This window comes from Labrus bergylta, chromosome 10 (assembly GCF_963930695.1).
Source record: "Labrus bergylta chromosome 10, fLabBer1.1, whole genome shotgun sequence".
Lineage (NCBI taxonomy): Eukaryota > Metazoa > Chordata > Actinopteri > Labriformes > Labridae > Labrus > Labrus bergylta.
The window spans coordinates 3,841,004-3,855,091 of NC_089204.1; positions in this window are offsets into that span (position 1 = coordinate 3,841,004).

A 14,088-nucleotide genomic window follows, 5' to 3' on the forward strand; every position below is an offset into this window, starting at 1 on the left:
ATGATCATCACTGAGAGCTGGCTACATGAAAAAATCCCGGACTCAGCACTGGAACTAGCAGGCTACTCCATCTATCGGGCAGACCGCACATTGGACTCCGGTAAGGCAAGAGAGGGAGGCATGTACATTAATAACAGCTGGTGTACCGACAGCACCATAACCCAGAGACACTGCTGCCCAGATGTGGAGTTTTTAATGCTCAGATGCAGACCTTTTCACCTACCAAGAGACTTCACCGCAGTGTTCATTGCAGCAGTATATGTTCTCCCCCGGGCTACCGCCAAACTAGCCATGAGCATACTGCATGACAACATCACCAGACATCAATACAACCACCCAGATGGCATCTTTATTGTGGCAGGAGACTTCAATCACTCTAATCTTAAGTCTGTAATGCCAAGATTTCACAAGAATGTGGACATTTAAACAAGGAATAACAGGACACTTGACCAGGTATTTACAAACATCCCTGGTGCATACAAGGCTCACCCATCCCCCCATCTTGGACAATCTGATCACCTATCCCTGTTCCTTACACCAGCCTACAAACCCCTCATCAGCAGATCAAAACCCACTATAAAGACAGTGCAGGTCTGGAGTGAAGAGGCCTCTTCTGCACTCCAGGACTGTTTTGAGGACACCATGTGGGAGCTCTTTGAGGAACCAGACATCGAGCTCCACACCTCACCAGTACTGTCTTACATTAACTTCTGCATGGACAATGTGACCACGAAGAAGCAGGTCAAAGTATTCCCCAACCAAAAACCCTGGTTCAACAACAACGTGCTGCTCAAAGCCAGGGATGCAGCATTCAGATCAAGGGACAGGGAAGCATACAGCAGAGCAAGAGCAGACTTAAACAGGGGCATCAAATCTGCTAAATTACAATACAAACAGCAGATTGAGGCCAACTTCAAAGACAATAACCCCTGCTCCATGTGGAAAGGCATCAGGAACATCACAGACTACAAACAAAGCCACCATACCCCCACCACCGACACCTCCCTCCCAGACCAGCTCAACTCATTCTTTGCTCGCTTTGAGGACAACTCTAACAATGGGACCCCTACCCCCACCCCCACAGAGAACGACCAGCCACTCATCCTGCAGACTCATCAGGTGAAGAGGGCCCTCCTCAGCATAGACTGCAGCAAAGCAGCAGGGCCAGACGGGCCTGAATGATTACCGACCGGTTGCCCTGACCCCGGTAATCATGAAATGCATGGAGAGACTGGTACTGTCACACATCAATTTCTGCATTCCTGCTGGTTTTGATCAAGACCAATTCGCTTACAAGGCCAACAGATCCACAGACGACGCCATCTCACTTGCACTGCACACTGCCCTCACCCACCTGGAGCAGCCCAACACCTACGTCAGAATGTTGTTTGTTGACTTCAGCTCTGCATTCAACTCCATCCAGCCCAGCAAACTGGTCAGCAAACTGCAAACACTGCAGCTAGGAACCCCCCTCTGTCTGTGGATCCAGGACTTCCTAACCAACAGACCTCAACATGTCAGGCTGGGAGACAACATCTCCTCCACCATCAGCCACAACACCAGTGTTGGGCCACGAAGGCTTAGGACAGTCAAACAATGGACTTGGGCCTGCACCTCTGTGAGAAGCTTTATTTGAGTTATTCACTGAGATCACAAAGAGACCTAAAAGGACTCTTAATCCCAGAATCCCCTGCAGTACTTCACACCTACGCGTGAAGTAAGGGGGGACCGGAACCTCTCTCTCCTCATTGGAGGGGACCTGATGTAGACCCCCCATGGAGCAGGCCAGGCTACAAAACTCCAAGACTTACATTGCTCTTTCTCTTTCCACGAGCTGACTTCAAGTGTTCGGAGACACAGCTCACCTCTTGTTTTCTGCAACCATCTTCCTTGGTTCTAAGTTTTGGCGCACAGGTAATCCGCGGCCGGCAGTGTTCTAAATCCCGAGCTTGGATTGTCCAGTGAACGCATCTCAGTTTCTCAGAGAGCGTCAGACTATAACAGATTATCAGAAAGATAACGGTCTTATTCCGTCCTGCAACGAAAGGACATCAACGGACATCTTTCCACTCGACGGAGAACCAACGAAGCCGCTCTTGCCGTAAGGGACCCCGCCGCCATCAGACGCCTCTGCACCTGGATGGACAGAAGATCTGTTTTATCGCCGGACTCCTTTTTCCTTCACCAATTGCGGGCAAAGCGATTCACAAGTGAGGCTTAATTAGGTCTAGGCAGAATTAGCTTTAGAGAGTGTTTTTAAAGAGCTCATATTATGCCCTTTTTGGGGTTCGTATATTTAATCAATGTACCTACTTTTGTACGTTCACAATAGCTAAAGTCCGAAAAAAGTGTCTGTTTTCATGTACTGCTCCTCCTGGCTCCCTCTCCGCTCTGAGTCCGTCAGCTATGCTCTGCTGAGCCCACACTGCAGAGCCCCACGTGGGTCAAGTCTGCTTTGATTGGTCTGCCGATCCGCTCTGTCGTTATTGGTCAGTTGCTCAGCACGGTTCTCGGAAATGTCTCGCCTCTTTTACCATATTGGGAATGCAGCCACTGGCTCCGTCCGAGGGGAGCATAAACATTAGCACCTTAGCACTACTGTGCTACCGTAGGCTACGGCATATCGTGGGCGTGTTACAGAAGTTAACGGGCGTGCAACATGAGCTGCTGGGCTTGCCACAATGAGCCAATGGGCATAGATCAGTGATCTCACACTGACAATGACGTCGGACTGACAAATTTTTATTGAGGGGGGCTAGAACGGAGCGTTACATGCAGCTAATGCTACAGCTAACAGGAGGACGTAGAAGAAGCCGCGTTTCCGCGGACTTTGAATTTTTGCAAATAGATGTGCCTAAACATGCACAGGACACTTGGAAAACACACTAAAGAGCATATAAAACCAGAAAAAGCATAATATGGGACCTTTAACAATTGTTTTATTGATGCTGAAACTGTAATTTTTGTCTTTGTTGGACCGCCACGTCCTGAGTTTTACCTGTTTAAAACTCTTGTTGTTCCCGTTTCGGACCGCTGCATCCTATATGTGTTTAGCGTAAAAGCGTTATAACCGGGTATTACGCTTCTGATCAGAAAGGCCAGTGTAAACCGTATTAACTTGAATTCGGCCATTGGTTTGTTTCTGTGAATGAAGGGAGTTACTCCGAGTGGTGGAGTGGGATTCGGACTGTGATCCGGCCTCTTCAGGCATGCGTTTCTCTCTCTCTTTTCTCCTCCTCTTACTAACACACACACATACACACACACACACACACACACACACACACATAGTCCCGTGTAGACGCACATCTGGAGACTAACTCCACCACGCGCCATTACGCACATAGGCTGCACACACACATAGAGATCTGTACACTCGCGGCCATCCAGACGCCTCAGAGACAACGATCGTGCAGGGCCGAACTCGGCCTCTTTTAGACATTAAGGCCACGTTAGGTCTTTGTTAGGTGTGTGCCATCAGAAGGGCGACCACGTGGGAGGAAGCGATCTTCCCCCTTTTCCCCCTCCTCTCTCTCTTTCATTCACAGACACACACACACGCACGCACGCACGCACGCACGCACCCAGGTCGTTGTTAGGTGTGCGCCATCGTGAGCGACCACGTGGGTACAAAGCCATCTTCCCCTCCTCTCTCTCACACACACACACACACACACACACACACACACACACACACACACACACACACACACACACACACGCTACACTTTTACACCTCTTCCACAAGCCTTGCTTGATAATGTTTGTTGCTTAGATTAGTTTATAATAGTTATTTGTTTGGTTAAGTTCATTGATTTTGGATTGATGTTGCTTTGTTTAAATAAATTCTGTTTTAATTTAAGAGAGCAGTTGTTTGTGATTACTGGTGTATTTGCATTGTGATATTAGCTGGGTGCGAAGGCTTTGTGTACGGATTTCATGCCTTCAATTTATTAAATATAGTAATTAATTATTAATAATATTATTAATTAAGTAACTAATTTGAGACTGATTTAAGTGATATTTTGGTTATATTTCCCTTATTACAGGGTGGTGCCCCAAACGAGATTAAACATAGTTTAATGATATTGTTATTTATATTATTAATAATTAAATATAATTATGAAAGAATATAACCAAAGCTGACTTGATACAACCCCAACAAATGGTGCCCCGTGTGAGGCCTTCAATAAACCAGCTTTCTTGCACTGTTAATGCACAGTAATCCAAACTTAAATCCTAAAAGGGATCCTTCTGAAGAAAATGATATGTTCTTTAAATTTTTTGTTGTTTAGGCAAAGCAGACATCAAGCTGTGGCTTAGTTGTGTTGTATGTTGTTGGTTAATGGTTAAAGCAATAACTGTTGCTGATGCAGCTAGTGTGACTTTCTCAATGAACTTGATTTGTTGCATTAATCCATATTTTGATCCTGAAGTATTCTACTAAAGGATTGTGGTGCTCCTTGTTGTTTGAGAGCCATTTGGCCAGATGAGAGTGCAACCTCATCATTGTTGCATAGCCAGCTGTCTGAGTGGTGTGAGTTCCTCCCTTCCTTTGAGGACTTGAGGTGTGAATCCCCTCTCCTATCTTCCAGGATAGACTGCAGGGATCAGTTGGGAAACTTAGATAAGATTTGCTCTTGTGTTGATCTAGCTTTGTTTAGCTTAGCGGTTTTGTTAACAGTAATCCACTGTGGTTCCATTTTATCACGAAAAATGTGTACCAAAAACCTAGGTGAGCCGGGAGCTGAGACTCCTTTTGGATCAGACGATGCAGCACTGTAAGAAACTGCTGCCGGTCTGACGAACCTCTCCTCAGAGGAGAGTGCCAACCTATATAGCTATTCAATTAGCATTATTAGAAATTAGAGGAGCTAGCTGATCTTGTCAACCACCAAGCCAGGACCACCCCTAATAATTACAGAATGTATGCAGAAGACATACATCAACCATGGGCCAAGGCTCACTGTGGATCATACGATCCACTGCTTCATGATGGAGTTGCTGGTCTTATCCACCTCCCTTTAGAGAGCAACAGTCTGAACTCTTACACCCTCAGCACATGTGAAGAAAAAACAAAGGAGTTATTTGAGCATATAACTAATCCAACTGGGAAACCACAGCACACAATTTCAGATGTTCAAGGCCAACTTCTCCTCCTTCATCAGCACAAATCATGTTTGCAGAATGAGAATCACCAGGCACAGCTAGCCCAGGTACGAAAAGAAAAACAGATCCTGTGGGACGACTTCAAAAGAATGCAGGATAAACTTAAGACCTTGCAGGACAAATGCAAGGCCCTGCAGGAGGAGAATAAAACACTGCATGAAAGCAGGTTGGCCGAACAGAAGAAACAGAGTGTCACGGTACCCGGTATTCAGGATGGGCAGGTATGTACTGCAGCCCCAATGTCAGCTGAGGAAGCCTCAGACGAAGGATGGGAGACTCCAAGCCCATGGAGGAGGAAGACAGACAAGTTGAAGGATCTGGAGGAGAGGGGAAGATACCGCCGGGTCAACCCAGGCACAAAAGCGCACACGTCCTCAGACTACCCGGTAAAGAGCTGGGTGAGTAAAGATGAAGGGTGCCACACCTCCCCAGACCTTGAAGCACCGTCATGGGGAAACGCCCCATGGCCCCCGCCTTTACGCAATATGCTTTGAGCCAAGAGAACCCTCACCCCACAGGAAGAGGGACTTTACGCCCCCTAGAAACAGGGAGGAGGCACGGGCCCAATCGGGCGCAGAACATTACCTGTCCCACGATAGACGGCCACGTCTGAGCCGAACACAAACCCCGCCACGGTTGCAACCGTACTACCGTGACAACCACAGGGCTTACGATTCTTCAGACGACTCGAACGGCCCTCGCCAGCCTTCGGGTCAGGGTCTGTGAACCAGGCAGATAGAACCTCAGGTATCCCAGTTTCAAGTATTAACGACTACCTTAGAGAAATCGACCATTGTCTCCTTGACCTGCCTCATGTGTCCTCACATGGAAAAAAGAAACGGATCTGGAAGACTATGGCTAGGAGTGTCCATGCTTTCATGGGGACACTCCCACCAAAGGTCCGGTCCTTGCAGAAAGGAAACAAATCTGTTAGTCAGCACTTACAAACTGCCAAGCAGAAAGTGTTGGACATGTTTGAACTAATTCAGGGAGCACAGGTAAGCATGGAGCAAGACACATTGTCAGGATATGACTCCAATCCTGGACCAAGCCCCTCAAGAGATCAAACAACCCTGCTGAAAAAGCTCAGTAAAGAACCGAGCAGCCAGGATAACCCAAGGACTGAGGAAATAAGTCTAGTTTTCCCTGATTTTGACTGTGGAGCCCCGCCCCTAGGGGAAACGCCCCAGTTCCCTGACAGCTGTGACACCCTTTCACACCTTCACAGGTTTGAATCACCACATAGGAAGGGGGGTGACTTCTCAGCCCCCAGAGGCAGAGATAACACTGCTACCTGTAGGTTCCCATCGCATGATTCACAGCTGAGGAATATCCAAACCTCAGATGACTCGGATGGCTCCCTTTTACCCAGAGATCAAAGAATGCGCATAAGGCTCACTGAATCTATGGCAAAGGATGTAGAGCGGTTTGACCCAGATAACTCAGACCGCTGCATCGATGATTACCTCGGAGCGATTAACTAGTCTCAGTAAGGTACCTGATACATCCACAAGAGAAAAACTCAGGCTGATCTGGAAGACAACTTCCAAGAGTGTCCATAACTTCAAGACTACCCTTCAGCCTGAGATCAGATACCAGTACTCTGCGCTCTGCAATGCTTTGCGCCAGGAATACTCCACCTACATTGACCCTGCATCTGCCCTTCTTAGTGCTTTCAGTGTCTTGCACCAGAAGCATGAGGCCCCCAAAGATTATTACTGGCGCCTAAGATCTGCATATTTCCAGGGACGTAAGGCTCCAGGTTTGGAAGAGAACCAAACTTTCAAGTCCATCTTCATGCACAATCTGCATGGCTGCGTGAGGTCAGATGTCACCATGCATAGTCGTACACATCAGCTTAGTATGAAAGAGATCAAGAAATTCGCACAGGCGGTTTGGCAGACATGCTTACGTCACGTGACACATGAGGGCAACAAGTTTCCTCGTGCTAGCATAAGAGACCACATCACCGGCAGAATAGAGAACAGAGCCAGGGGGGTGAAGGTGGGACTCAACCACAGAGTAGGCTCCAGCCTGGAGCACTGATCACTACCAGATCCGAATGGAACTCTCGGGATGGCCATAGCCTGAGACAGAAGGGTAGGTATAACCGGAGTTCTTACGAGCTCCCTAAGGAAGCAAGTTCTGACAGTTCTGCCAGGGAGTTGGAGCGCATGAAAGAGGTGGTATGTCATAGGGTCTCCCTCGCTTACAGAGAACCAGGAGAAGGAGTGGGGGTGTAGCCTCCATTCTGGAAAAACAACAATGTCACTCTACGGACATGAATGTTTCCTAGTCTCTGTTTTGTTTTTTGACATTGGTAGGGAGACACATAATGTACATGTACATTTACACACCTACATGCCACAAACACCGTCCCACAGGCTTACTCCTGCCCCGGCTAGGAGTTAGCCCACAAATCTACATCTGATACTCTTCTCTTTCTCTCTTCCTCTTGTCTGTTTGTTTCATTTGTTTTGTTAAAGAATGCACCTTGAGTAGCAAAGCTTTGCTAATGCCTGATTATGTTTGATGCCTAGCTTTAGACATAGTTAGACAGTCTGCCCAGACTTTGCCTCAGTGTCTGCCCAGACCGAATACCTCTCAAAATGTATGGACTTTTTGCTCACTAACTATTTGAACATTTGTCTCCTAACACATGGACTGTTGGCCCTATTTGCCCTAAAGAACGCGATCCGAAATCCCATTCTTCAGGACAAAGGGGGGATGTTGGGCCACGCAGGCTTAGGACAGTCAAACAATGGACTTGGGCCTGCACCTCTGTGAGAAGCCTCATTTGAGTTATTCACTGAGATCACAAAGAGACCTAAAAGGACTTTTAATCCCAGAATCCCCTGCAGTACTTCACATGTGCGTACATGCTGTACGCGTGAAGTAAGGGGGGACCGGAACCTCTCTCTCCTCATTGGAGGGGACCTGAGGTAGACCCCCCATGGAGCAGGCCAGGCTACAAAGCTCCAAGACTTCCATTGCTCTCTCTCTATCCACGCGCTGACTTCAAGTGTTCAGAGACACAAGCTCACCTCCTGTTTTCTGCAACCATCTTCCTTTGTTCTAAGTTTTGGCGCGCAGGTAATCCGCGGCCGGCAGTGTTCTAAATTCTAAATTATACAAAAAACACCCCACAACAGCCTGCACATAAACCAGGAAGAGGTGGAACGTGTCTCCAACTTTAAGTTCCTGGGAGTGCACATCTCAGAGGACCTGAGCTGGAGCCTCAACACAGCACACCTGATAAAGAAGGCACAGCAATGCCTCTTTTTCCTGAGGACCCTGAGGCGCAACAGACTCCCTCGCGATCTGCTGAAGAACTTTTACTGCTGCACAATCGAGAGCATCCTGGCGTACGGCTGTACTGTCTGGTACTCGAGCTGCACTGCAGCAGAAAAGAAGCATTTTCAGCGGATCGTCAAAACAGCTCAGTGGATTGTTGGCTCCCCTCTCCCATCCCTCAGAGACACCCACTCACGCTGTCTCCACAAGCGAGCCTCAAATATCCGGAACGACACATCTCACCCTGGACACTGTGTGTTCACCACCCTTCCCTCAGGCAGACTCAGGACTATCTGCACACGGACAAACAGACTAAAAAACAGCTTCTATCCCAGAGCTGTGGACAAACTACTCAACCCATAAACCCCCCCCCCCCCCCCAACAAGACAGGAATACAATGTGCAATAATTACCTAACTGCTGCTAACTGTTCAATATTACTTGTTTAATAACTTTGTAACTCACTGCTTTATAATTGTCTATTTATTTACTCAGTCACTGCACTTTAACTTTAACTGTCTATTTATTTATTCATTCATCCAGTCACTGCACAATAATAACTGTATATATTCTTTCAGTCACCACAACTGTCTATTTATTTATTATTATTATCATTCATTCACTGAACAGCAATTGCTCTAGCCACTTTTTGCATACTTCTCTCTCATATCACCACAAATATATTTTTGTTGTTTTTGTAAACGCTGCTGTTTAAGATTGTTGCTAACAAAGTTTTGTTGTGTCCTTGTATACAATGATAATAAAGATTCTATCTATAGTGAAAGGAGATAGGAGGGACAATTTGAACGTACCCCAAGCCTTGAGAATGTATCGGTGGTAGATTAGAAAACACTGGTAGCCGATTAAACGCGATTGCAAAGCTTTTTGTACTTCAAACTATTTTAGAAACACAATTTAGTATCGGGGTTTCATTTACAAAGGACAAAGGAGGGTAAAAGAAGAGCTGTGTGTGTTTGGACTGAAACTAGAGAGGATTAAAGTGGTAAATTGTGGGACCGCTGTCATGTTCCTGCTAGCATGCAGGCAGCGGTCGCTTCGTGACAGAAGAGCAGTCTGTTAACAGATTCTTCACACATTCATTCACTAACATATTTACAATGTTTCACCTGTCATGTCACATAAATATGTTGGTGAAAATGTCTCTAACCGAAGGAACACTACAGCAAATCCTCTTATTGAAAAATAAATGTCAAAATAAAAAGTACCTCGTCTCGCCCCACTCATCATTATTTACACTCATGTATGAATACAAAATGTTTTAATATCATCCAGGTAACTTTACATGTGTTATTCTTTTCTAAATCAGCTGATAACTCAGAGTTTATGACCCCTTTTCTCTAAAATAAACGTCTGTAACCACTCCTGTTAGAAACTACAAATAAATATTATTTAAAAATATAGAGGTAACTTGGGTAACACAGTTAATAATTACTCATCAGGTGTTTAAAGTCAGTTTCCTCTGATGACTCGTTTGAGCAGTTTGACGGAGAGAGATTTAACAGACACTCACGTACATGGTTAATTGTATACCGTTATGATGCCGATCTCTGTTCAGAAATGTCATATTTTAAATGTTTACATCACTGGTCATCATATTTAGGCTCATACTTTCTGTTTTAAAGTATGGTTTTCATTTTTTAAAATTTTAAATCGGTAAAGACCCCAACTTGTCCATTAACCACCATTCATTCAGATAGAATGATTTCACCCAGAAAGGGGCGGGGCCGGCATCGTTTGGGCAAAGTACCCGGATGGGTTGCTCTCATGAATTTCATTGGAATGTGATGATGTCACAGTAGCACAACAGGACGACAACATCAAAGCAGAATAGAATTAGATGATGTCACAGCATTCGGACGAAGGACTTAACTCAAAAGCTAATTTCAATCTCTCAGAGATATACTGGAGAGACAGAGATTCCTACTGGACGACAAAAACCCAAAACAATGAGACGTGGAAACAACCACACTTCCAAAACAAACAGCTCTAATGCTGGATGCTACAGCACACAGGCCTCTCTCCCAAAAACACTGGACAAACATGGAAACTCAGCCTCCAAGGTCATGAATCAGTCCCAAAATGACAAAGCCAGAAGGACTGTTCAGGTTGTCACTAAGGACCTAATTCGTAGTCTGAGGATCCCAGCAAAAGATCCATCACAAGAGCCATTAGTCCTGTCACCTGCTGAAATGCAGCGGATCCTCACAGCCTCCCAGGATCTAAAAAATAAGGAGAGCGAGGCCCAGAGGGAGGCTAATCAAAAGAAAGAGGTTGAAATCAAAGCTGCACAGGAGAGGAAGAAAAAAATGTGTGAGTCTAACCGCAAACTGAAGAAGCCACACACTCAGGAGGAGATTGCTCTCTGTGTGCAGAAATCCTTGGGAAGGACCATAGACTGTAAATATTACTGGACGAACCCTGACCCGTCTGTGACATAGGCAGAAAATGAGTCCAATCGACGGCCGCATCCATATTGGATTTGCAGTCTCAACCTAACTTCGGATCAACCTAGCAACAGCAGTAAGGCGGGACCGGCGGGACTTAGCTCCGCCCATTCAGCGCGACGTTAGCGGTCCACTTCACAGCATAGCTAACAGCTAGGCTGCTATCATCAACTATTCCTGCTCGTCCTGAGAAAACTCTACAAACAGTAAGTTAACATTTAACTTTTCTACAACACAGTTAAAACGAATTATATTCAACACAAATATTTAATTAAAGTCTTAAAACTACACTTTTTTAAATATACAATTATGTTTATGAGTTATTTGTTAGAGAAGTTAGACTTTGTCAGTGTTAGCAGAGAAATACATTAACAAAGTTTTATCCATAGACTGTAAATAAATATGAGACATCCAGAAGAAATCAATATTACAAAGCATACAGTTCATGTTACTGTTCTGACAAAAAGAGGAATGTCTGTGTTTTATATTCACTGATGTCAACAGCGATGAGGTGAACATGACAATTGAAAAATAATTATTTAGTATTTATTATAAGACATTTGTTTTCTATTGAACCCCGTGAAGTCATGGAGTCTGTGGACAGTGTCAGTTTCACACCAAAAACTTTAAGTATTAGAAAAAATAGTGTTTAAGACTGGCATCTATTATGATGAGTTGCAGCTACCTTGTTCAAATATTATTCCTGCAGATGTGGCTAATAACAAAAAAACAGCCTGAGCTGTCACATGTAGTTAACTGTACATTTTGTCTTGTCTGAGGCATTAATTGAACACCTTTGTATTTCTCCTATAGACACAGTGTGGATTATTGGTGACTTGTCCGTCGAGGTGCCCAGAGAGCTGCAGAGACAGAGGAAGAAACCTGAGCTTCAACAACATCTGCATTTGTTGGTTCTTCTGGGGTGGACTTCGGTTGCTTCTCTTCAACAGCTCGCTGTGAGGGAGGTCTCCCCCGGATGGACTGAGTGATGTCACCCACAGGCTGAGAGCTGGAGCTGAGACGGGTTTTAAGCCTTTTGACAAACCGTTACACCCCTGTCAAGCTGGTCAGCTACACGCCTTATTGTGAATAACTCTTATCCTTCAAATCAAAACTGATGAGTCATCAAAACATTCACCCCCCCGTACAGAGTGTGTCCATCGAGTCATGAGCTAATCACACCTATTTGTTTTGTTTTGTACCAAGCTGTAAACATGTTAATCTCTGCTATAAAAACAGACTTTTTTTAATGTTGTTTTTCAGATTAAATAAATATTTCTATATAAATGCACTCCTTCATGTCTACTTATGGAGTATACATTTCAGATTAATGCTCAACTCAATAGCTTAGGGAAGGAAGTCTACTTTTACACAACTTCTTATTCTTTTGATAAATACTAATGTAGTTCATTTCTGAAAGTGGGATGGAACAGAGTCATTGCAAAAATTTGCCCTGAAACACAGCCCCATTCTTAAATCAAGATACATGGAGAGTAAATAAGATCAATAACTTGTGAATAAAAACACAGTTAAAAATGATTTAGAAATGTAGTCTTCCCTGATCAATATCACATAATATCAACTTCTCCCATCTAAACTGGACAAAGGGTTTTAAAATGGGAAGAAAATAGTTTGATTGCGAGTTGTTTGGAGGAGATCTAGTTTTATTTGAACAGCATGAATACAGTCTTCCAAGGTGCAAACCCTCCTCCTCCTCCTGAAGCCTGTGGAGCTCGTTGATGTACTGCTGTCTTATCTGCTGGCCATCTTCTCTCAGCAGAACTTCGACTGTTGAAAAGTCATTCTGAAGAAGCTCGAGCATGTGACATGGATCCAGGAGAACATGAACTTTTAGTGAGAGGTCTTCAGGATGGCAAAGAAAGAGAGAAAATATCAGTTATTCATTAAATCATTTTTTTTGTTCTCATCTATTTTTCGGTATTCATCTGTGTGTAAGAGCACATTTATAAATTCAACAGTGTACTACCCAGACAACAAAGGTACAGTATTCAGGTAATCAACATCTATTCAAAGTTAAGAGATAAACATTATTGTAATCATGCTGTTTTCAGCTCTCTCACTCACACAATGATATTCCACATCAAATTGTCTCAGATTTTGTGTGAGGAAAAATTCAGCAATTTATTGTGGATAGTACTTCATCTTAACATGAAACAAATATAACCTGAATTATTTAAATCATTAACAGGTCCCAACTCTCTGTGCTTCAGTACAGAACATACAGTAACTCATTTATTATTAACATGAGCTCAGTACATGGCTGTATTCTTCAAACTATTTCTTATACTTTATATCTATGTGCTTTATATCTTATTTTCATTCCATATGTTATTTATATTTTATATTTCTACAGCTATATTCTGTGTATGAGTTCAGTGAAAATTAATATGGTTATTAATATAGTCTTAATGGTTACAGATGCTCTTACAAAGTGAAGTTTTTTTTTATTTGTTAACAGTTTGCTCAAACCTTAAGACACTACATCAACCATGTAACTTTAATGTCATCCTCTATAACCTACACAGCAGATTAGGTTCAGTTCAGTTTATGTTACTGACGGATAATTACTACACAAAGTTTGTTTTTTAATGTCCACATTTACGTGGAGTATAACATTCATCATAACGTCAGATAACCACCGAGGTGAACCTTTAGCTTCTAACATCACACAAACTCACTATTTTCAACAACAACATCTTCACAACAAACATTTCTAAACCATTGACCGTAAATAATGTAAATAATGAGCTACACAGTTAGCCGACTGGTTTACAAGCTAACGCTAAACAAGCTAGGTCCGTAAATATATACACGAGTAAGCAGTAAATATAACACTACTATATCACTTACCGAAAACAACTGAAGCATCAACTTCTTGGATGGTCTGTTAACCGCACAGCAAGCCATGTATGTTGTCAGATATGTGTTAAACAAACTCTCCAAACGAAGTAAGAAAGAGGAGAAATCAGACGGATCAAGCTGTTAGCCTCCTGACCTGCTGACCTGACAGATGCAGCGCGCACAGCTGTCAATCAAATCTGACACAACCAAATATGGGCATAGCCGTTTTCCTTAATAGAATAAAATCCGATGAGTTATAAAAAAATTCACCCCCCCCCCCCACAGTGTGAGGAGAAGGG